Raw genomic sequence first — 7331 nt, forward strand, 5'->3', positions numbered from 1 at the left:
TGCAGTGTATGTTTTGGAAAAGGATGGTTTGTTCTAATGTAGTAAACATTGCTACAGCTGGTGTACCAGCTTGGATTAATATTGGAAATTTGGCTTGATATTCATCAACCGTGTGTCATCAAAACAGCTTCAGTCTGAGCTGTGTTTATTTGCAGCTTACTGCATAAAAAATCTCAGAAGTCTGATAGTAAAGTTGCCTAAATGATTGATTCTTTAGGGAATTTTTTAAATTTAGCTTACTTTCATTAACATCATCCCAAAACATAATACCTATTTCAGCTTCCTTTTCCTGGTGTATTTTTTCCAAATTTTAGAATAATAAAATTTTGAAATGAAAAATTTGAACTTTCTTCCAAAGTATGTAGGCATGACATTTTAGATATTTAATTTTTATTTTCTAATGCATGAAAACAGTCATAAATAGCAAATTTGAGAGTTTAAAGAGATCTGAGAAGCTGAGATCTGACTTGCTTTGTAGTAAGTAATCTATTTGCCCCAGAACTGGCCTGGTTCTATTGTAAATACAGTAGCTGCTTTGCTATTAAAAACAGTAGTACAGCTAATGTAAAGCTAATGTAATCCAAAGAGATTCTTTCAAGTCACCATCCAAACAGAGAGGCCGGCTTTGAAGGTTATCAGATGAGAGATCACAGAGGACCAAGCCAAGTTACAGATGACTGGGCTTGTACTGCTCCTCTGCATTTACTCTCTGGTTTTGAGAGTACCTGCCAAGTCAAACACAAACATAAAGACTTTTTGACAGCCTGTGAAAAATGTTTTGAAGGCAGAGAAGTGCCAAATAACACAGTACCTCTACCTTACGCTCCTGCCACTAAAAATGTGACCTTGCTATAGCTCTACAGGTGTTTTAGTTTTCTAATGTAAGGGTGCTTCATTTTATCTGTATTAATATAATGAAAATGTAGGCTGGCCTAGCAACAACAACAAAAAAATGAACTAACATGAAAGGGATGTTCAAAAAGGGAGTGCTCATGTTGTCAGTCTCACAGAGCTTTACCATTGTGCTTCCTTTTTCCCCCATGGCTATGGTAAGTAGGACTATTATCTACCTCTTGCAAACAAAAAACATATGAATTAATATCCCTTAAAGGGCAATTCCCATCAGGCTTTGGGACTGACAAAATACTATATAGATGCAAATAGTAGGCATCTAGAATATCTACTCCCATGAAATTAAGCTCAGCATGAAGCAGTTGGTCTGGGTAACAGAAAGCCTCTCTTCAAGCTTTAGGGCAGCCAGTGTATTTCTACTGTCACAAGAGAGTAAGAAATACACTGTGCTGTCCTAAAGAGCTGAATCGACAGAAAACCCTCGGCTGAGACGCTGCTGAAGAGACATTCAGTATCAGTTCTTGGGTAGAAAATGCCCCTCAGGCTAGGGCTGGGCTGCTCCAAACCTCCTTGGCAAGGAGACAGGAGGCATAGTCATCCAGCACTTGGTGCTGGGGAGCAGCTCCTCTGCATTCGCTTGAGGGCAGTGAGACAGCTGGCAGAGAAGCCATCACGGCACCGAAATTAAATTTACAGGCTGCTTTCCCATGGCTGCGCTGGGACATAGCAGGGTGCTTATAATTATGTTTTAGGAGCCTCCACCCTCTTGCCCTAATTTCCAATTAAAGTTGTATCCTTCCCAGGAGAGATTGCAAGCATCCTACCAATAAGGGGAGGAGGCCAGGAAAGACCATTCTGTGTGGATCAGTGGTAGACAGCAAGCTGAAGAATTACTTTTATGCCACAACCAGCAGCTACTCAGCCTTGTCACCTAATTAATTGTCTCTTCTAGACTTACTGATGGTGTGTTTAAAGCCAAAAAGAAAAAATGGACAACGAGTGGAATGGAAATGTGGTGGGAACAAAAGGAGAGAGGAAACAGACAAGGCAGCATAGCAGTGGAAAAATGGCAGTGTTTCAGTCTCTGTGCTATTCCTATTGTCAGCCAACTGTGACTATCTAGAGTGGAGTGCTAGGCTGGATGTATAAGCAAGAGATATTCTCTTACTAGTTTGTTTTCCTAACCATACCTAGATGTTAGTGTCTTCTCTGCAGGACTCCTCTCTTTACCCCTACCTTATCCTAGGTGACCCAGATACTGCACCTAGAAACCAAAGTTGTTCAGTAATCTTGATCTTTTGAAAGGCAGAACATGAAAACTGTACAGATAATAGTATTTTAATATACTTTTTCACTTAAGTTTTCTGAACAGTCTCCTAGTTTTTATAAACCACTGCAGGTTTATATATATTTTTTTCAAGTGTTGGCAACTTCTGATTCAGATTCAGAATGTGTAAGACCAACATTCTCATCTCCAAAAGTTTGTCAATAAAAATTTCCTGGTGGCTTTAAATGACCAGGAAACTGCTCTGAATGCCAAATGGCACAGAGGAAACTTGTGGTTAGACTTGTGATGGAGGCTGGCAGCACCTGCTTTAATGAGGAAGAAAGGTGCTGCTAAGAACCCTCTGTCTTATCACATCTCAATAGGTCTTCCTCCCCTCGGTTATGTTACTTGGTCAATAGGTTGCAGCTGTGAAGGAAACATCTCTTACTCAACACACAAATCTTCCTCTGACATTCTCTCCTCTTGCTCCTCTTCATTTGCATCCTCATTTGCTCACAGCTCTGCAGCATCCATTCTTTTCATGTGGGTTTAAATTAAGGAAAGACCATAATCTCATGAGTGCCATTTAAAGCAACAACTTTGCCCATTGTAGTAATAATAATAATGTAATATCTCCTATAGGATGTTTCTCTCTTCCTCTGTGTAATAAAGAGTTTCCTTTTAATAGTCCTTGTTCCACCAACTGTGACTAGCAGAATATGTTATTATCAACAAATATAATTTATATAATTAGAGATTTATGGGCTTGTATAAAACCCTTTACCAGCCTGCTTCTGTTTCTAGACACTGAAGTTTTCTTGTTTGTTTTTCCAGCTGATAAGAGCCTGCATGGCCACTAAAATTGAAAATGAAAAATAAAAAAATCATACAGAAACCTTTCCCACTGGAAAAAGCAGATCTGGATAAAATAAGACTGTAACACTCCATTTGCAAACTTAGGCACTTAATTGTAATATTCCTTTTATTCTTGTAGAACAACAAAAGCAATGCTTAATGAGATGAAATATTTAATCTTATCCAAACAAAAGAATTTAAGAAAATCACTTCAGTAAATCCTTAGTTTATGTTTCTAAGTAACTTTTCTGACAGATTTTTTTTAGATTTATCTCACAACAGATAGAAATATAAAAACATTAAAGCATAAATAGTAGAAAATAAATTTCTTCATTAACCACTGTCAATAAATGGAATTTTTAGGGATCAGTTTTATGGAAGTTTTGATTCTGGTGAATCACCATGACTTAGCTTTCATTAAGGATCTTCTATACAGGAAAAGGAAAAGAGAGTAAACGTGGAAAAGATAAACATTCTTGCAGTTACACGTAATGAAATGAAAAGGTGGAAGAAATGTCCATTCTGGACGGACAGTGAATATCCTGTCCATTTGAAGAGTGAGGACCAAACCTTGAGCTCTGTCAGTGGGGCTTCAAGCGAAGCCGTGCTCAGCACCATCTGCGCTGCTTGCACCTGGCACATCGGACTCCTTAGGTCTATATGAGGAAAAGTCTTGGGACAAGGCTGTGGGGAACACACAGCTGGATACAGGGACGAAGTTGAATCTGGATCTGCCTCTTTCTTTGGAGTGGGAAGTGTTGCAACATGAGCAGTTTAGGATGGACGCGGCTGCTATTGCTGAAGATAATATGTTATGAAGTACTGGCTTCTTCTTCAGTCCAGGGTGGCATCCATGATGTTTTCTTTGCTCCCTGCGTAGTACAAGATGGATTACAAGCAAAGGGAAGACTATTGTACAAATAACAAATTATATGTGTTGAAATTTTACTAATTCAGTAACAGCTTTTATAGCAGCACAAACAAGGAGCCATTTCTCACATAAAAGACGAAGTTTTTGCTCATAGCTCTTTAGTTATTAATGTTAAAGCTTTTTAAAGCTACCCTGGACTAAAAAGTGGACTGAGAAATTATCAGCTGCTGTAATTAGAAATCTCTCAGACATCAATCAAGAAAGTTGTGGAAGCAAAGGACAAATTCACATGCTCTAGACAAGAGTCATTCCAGTTTCAATTAGTTAATATTAACCTACTTTTTATCTACTCTTGTCTTATTACACTTGAAGTTCTCTGAGAGCAGAAACTCAGGACAACTTGTCCTTCCAAAAAATGACTTTTCCTAGGTATCCTAGTGAAGAAAACCCTGAAACCACACAGAAAAGATAAAAAGGATCAGGAGTTACTTCTATTTTTTACTTTTATTTTACCCCAGAAAATGCAGAGTGACTGTAACTGGTCAGGTCAGTAAGTGAACTACAGAAGAAGCAAGTGATGCTGATGAGGAGGCCATCCTGAGAGCAAGAAAAATGTGACAGTGAGGGAGCAGCTCAAGAAGAGTTTGAAATGGCAGGTAGTCCTGATGTGAAATGCAAAAATTCCAAGTATGGCAAGCGTTTGCTCTTAATGTTATTAAAGTTATTTTTCAGTAGCATCTTGTTACCGCTGCAACTTGTGATTCATGTGGGTGTACTATGGGGAAAGATTTTAGTGAGCTGAATGTGCAACCTGGGCATTCAGTGTGATGGTTTGCTTCAGGAATGTCATCATCTTTCAGCAATTTGTTGTGCTGAGGGTTTAGGAGGAAAGGGAACCTATGGGGGCTTGACCTTAGCTGTTATTTTATTGAGTGGGAACCTCAATTTCGCTGTTACAGGGATATGAGGGACGAACAGAAAAGCATGTCAAATAACCCAGTGAGTGCAGGAACAGTGCTGGAATCCTCCACTGGCACTTACCCCCTCCAAACATGTGTTTCTATGTAAAATAGGGATAGCCATCTTTTGCAGAGTTGTTAAAAGGATGAGTATTTGAAAGGTACACTGAAACTGGATGTTTTTGAATTTAATTGATTTCTAAAGCAGGCAAACAATCTAAGCCTGTTGTTCCTCAGGATGCCAATGCAGCCACTCCTCAAACACAACACCCAAGGCAACAAAACCAACACCCTGATCTGAAAAGAAGAAGCTGCTTTTCTTCCTCTTAGTCCTCTCTGTCCTCGCATCCCCATTTGCTTACACCAGACACCAACTGAAGCAGGTGAAGCAATACTGCCTTTTATGTCCTTTCCCATGTTTTAGAGAGAGCAGTTGTGACAACTGAAAATATCTTCATTAGAAGCATATTCAAAGTAGCTAGAATATTTTCAATATTTCAACTTTTCTGGATGATTCTGAGCAGCCTGAGAACTGTTTGGGAGTTATATATGTTCTAGCAGAAACCAGCATTACTTCTTTTTGCGAACCTGGTTAAAAGTTCATGCTCTTTATTGCTAGAGAGGTGGAAGCCTACCCCTCTGTGATCAGCAGCAGTGGTGCAGTGCCCCAAGAACGCCAGAAAAAGAATCCTTCTGGCATTAGCAGTGCTAGTGTTGTCATTCCCCTCCCAGTTTATGGCACAGCAGTGATTACCCCAGCTGTCTTGGAAGTTGTGGCGTGACAGATATTGGTTTGTTCTGGTAGCTGAGCAACATGATGCTGCTGCATGGGGGGATGATGAATCATGAGGGTGTTGTTCAGGCTTAGCAGGGTTTGGCTTGGGGAAAGCATTAAACAAGGAAGCCTAACAAATCTTGTACAAATCCAAGAAAACACTAGTGTTGTCATTGTCCAGGTCAGGACTGTGCAATAAACTACAGTCTATTCACAGGAAAAATCCTCTGGCTGTGCCAGGCAGCCAGGTAGTAACCATAAAACAAACTAAATTTTTTGTGTGTGTGGAGATGAACATAGAGAGGTTAATAGGATCCAGCCAACAGCTTTTGGCAGAACAGCATCTTCAATGGATTTTAGGGCTTCTGCAAGAATTAGAAGCTTTGAAATTTAGTACCAATTTGAGAAACTTAAGTAGATTTAAAGAATGGATTCTTTTAATAATTTTTTCTTTTAACTTTAAACAGATTTATGAGAGTTTAATATTCCATAGTAAGCATTATGCAAATATTCCTATTCCCTGCTAACTAAACTGGAAATAATGACTGGTGGGGCACTCTCAGTTGGTTGGTAAGTCTGGCAGATAACAAGCAAACCAACCCATGAAATGCAATTTTTGAGTGATTATGTCTGTAAATCTAGAATTTCACTAATGGAGAGCTGTGCAAATAGCGGTACATTTGGTTTTGGTTTTGGTTTTATGTGAGCTGTAGCAAAACTCTTCACCATGGAGCCTCCACGTGAGAATGCAAAAGTAGTTGACTAAAAACTTTTCCTTTACACCATGTATGACGGGGCTGTATCTCAAAACACTAATTTTATTGTTCCTTTTTAAACATAAATCAACCTTGACTGAGTTTAAGCCCAGACATTTAGCAATCCCTGTTCTAAACTGAGCTTGCTTGAACCATAAGGATTTCTGTTCCTATCAGAAGCTCTCTGATTTGCAAGTGTTCTCATTTGTCAATATTAGAAAAACACTTTTCATCATAAAAATGAGATGAGACTAGAGCTCTTGCTTTCCCAGAATCTGGCAGTGGCTGTGACAGTCTTTCAAACCTGCAGAGATGGATCTTCTTCCAGTTAAATTTCTTCTTACTCCCTTCTCTAGTTGTCATTGCCTCCTGCCATAGGTTATACCTCACTGATCTGCCTGCAGACTTATCTTAGTGCTCCCTACCTTGTTTCAAACACAGTCAGTTGAAATATTTCAAACTTTCTTCCACCAAGTCTTTCATTTCCTCTGATGAATTAGCTTTGTTGATTTACAGTGACATGAACTAGAAGATGCTTTTGCAATTGTGATGTTAACAGAACAGCTATGAAATAAAAAAGTAGCTGAGAATCCCTTTTCTACTGTCAGTGGATCCAGAAGAGAGCCCCTGCTGTTGCATTATGAAGTGCATCTCTGAAGGCTTCTCTAGCTGGGCCCTACCATGTTTTCATCAAGGTCTTTGGCAAGCCTGTCTTCAGGAATATGTGAAATGTGATTATATTTTTGAAACTACATTTAATTCTTTATCTGCTTCCTTCAAAATCCCATAGACCTCCTTTAGAAACACTTCTATAAAGTGATGATAATATAAAGCAATTCTCTGTAGCCCACACATGCAGCTCATTCTCCATTAATGCTTTCTCTGGTTTCAGAGCAAAAATCCATTGCACCTTGGGGAAAAAATATACTAGAGCACATAAATGGTCAAGATATTTTCAAGTGGACATGAAAGTTATCTACAGGAGCTCAGGGTCTTC

The sequence above is a fragment of the Anomalospiza imberbis genome, chromosome 3 (assembly GCF_031753505.1).
Source record: "Anomalospiza imberbis isolate Cuckoo-Finch-1a 21T00152 chromosome 3, ASM3175350v1, whole genome shotgun sequence".
Taxonomy (NCBI): domain Eukaryota; kingdom Metazoa; phylum Chordata; class Aves; order Passeriformes; family Viduidae; genus Anomalospiza; species Anomalospiza imberbis.